The 1650-nt window shown below is 35.6% G+C and overlaps 1 long non-coding RNA gene across 1 annotated transcript; it reads left to right on the top strand.

Moving 5' to 3' along the window:
- The first annotated feature begins 321 nt into the window (after nt 1-321).
- Nucleotides 322-1214, top strand: LOC126758313 (uncharacterized). The gene is made up of 3 exons (XR_007666842.1): nt 322-408; nt 512-591; nt 660-1214. It is a non-coding gene; the product is annotated as an uncharacterized LOC126758313 (long non-coding RNA).
- Nucleotides 1215-1650: the final 436 nt, after the last annotated feature.

The raw sequence follows: 1650 nt of genomic DNA, 5'->3' as shown, positions 1-1650 counted from the left end.
CTAAACGAGACAAGCACGGCAACATTGAGCGCTATAAGGCGCGTTTGGTCGCGAAGGGCTGTTCGCAGCAGTTCGGTGTTAATTATGCTGACACATTCTCTCCGGTTTGTCGTTTCGAAACCATAAGGTTAGTTTTGGCGTTGGCTGCAGAATTAAAAATGTTCCTGCACCAAATGGATGTATGCACAGCATACTTAAATAGCGAGCTGAAAGATGTTGTTTATGTGAGGCAGCCGAATGGTTATTGTAGTGGCGATAATCAGCGTAAGGTACTGCGATTAAACAAGGCTATATACGGGCTGAAACAAAGTGGCAGGGAATGGAATTCCAAGCTAGATAGAGCATTGCGTGACATTGGGTTTACTCAGTGTAAGAGTGAACGCTGTCTTTATAAGCAAGACATAAAAGGTAGGTCGACTTCCTAAACGCAGGTTGCAATGCGTATTTACAATGCATATAGTTCCTAAAGTCATACTTGAATTTTCTGGCAACGCCTAATGTTCCTAATTAGTTGGCAACTCAGTTTTAAACGCATCAGATGTTTAAAGCGTGCATCAATTTTATTTGGTATGCAGAACAGACAATGGCAGAGTAAATAATTTTTATTTATTGTAACTAATTTAAATTGTGTTATCATTTCGTTTTATCTTATATTATAGAGAAAAAAAGTGGACACACGAGCGGAAGAAATTATTAATAACAACAAGGCTTCGCCATGAAGCAGAATTTTCCGGCAAAAAAAGAAAGAGAAATACAATTTGGGAGTCGATTTTAAGGGAAATGAGGGACGTTGAGAGCTCGTTTCCATTTTCAAGAGATGAAATAACGAGGTGTTTTCTCAACATAATGGGGACTTATAAGCGTATAAAGAAAAGAAGCAGTACTTCTGGCGAAGCAGCATCAAATTGGGAATATTTTAGTGAAATCGATGAAGTGTTTGGGAGTCGTTCTAGTATTGAAGTGCCACTAGAAATGACCGAGTATTCTATAATTTCATTGGAAAGTCCTTCCACCACAGCAACAATTGACGGAATGGATGTAACACCTACAACATCAGTTAAAAGAAAGAGAAATGACGTAATCGAATTCTTAGAGAAAGAATCCGAAAAGGAAAACGAAGCCATAAATAAGCTTATAAAAATAGAAAGTGAAAGACTTGAAGTTGAAAAAGAAAAACTTAAAGAATTAAAGCAACTACGGGCTTTATTTGAAAACCCAGGACAGTTTATAAATAATATAAATAATTACTATTATATAATTATAAGAAATATATATATATGTTATAGTTTTGAAAGTTCCTATCTTATGAAATAAAATACATTTATGTCCATGTTATTCAAATTGTGTTTTTTATTTTAGAATTGTCGTTTAATTCAACTTGAAAACAACGCTGCAGGGCATTTCGTTTTTGTTGGGCTTCATCCCTTTGCAATGATGGAACACTAACTTCAGATGTTTGGGCCTCCTCTTCGTCCAATTCTATGCAATCAATGTTTTGCTGACCTTCATTGATTATAATCACGTTATGTATTATCATGCACGTTAATACAATAATTTTTGGAATATGAGCGAGCTGTACACCAATAAATTTTAAAATTCTGAACTTTTGTTTTAATATCCCGAACGCCTGTTCAACAAAAACTCGGTTAG

This window comes from Bactrocera neohumeralis, chromosome 5 (assembly GCF_024586455.1).
Source record: "Bactrocera neohumeralis isolate Rockhampton chromosome 5, APGP_CSIRO_Bneo_wtdbg2-racon-allhic-juicebox.fasta_v2, whole genome shotgun sequence".
NCBI lineage: Eukaryota > Metazoa > Arthropoda > Insecta > Diptera > Tephritidae > Bactrocera > Bactrocera neohumeralis.
The sequence above is the reverse complement of the archived record's forward strand: the minus strand, read 5'-3'. Positions and strand labels throughout refer to the sequence as shown.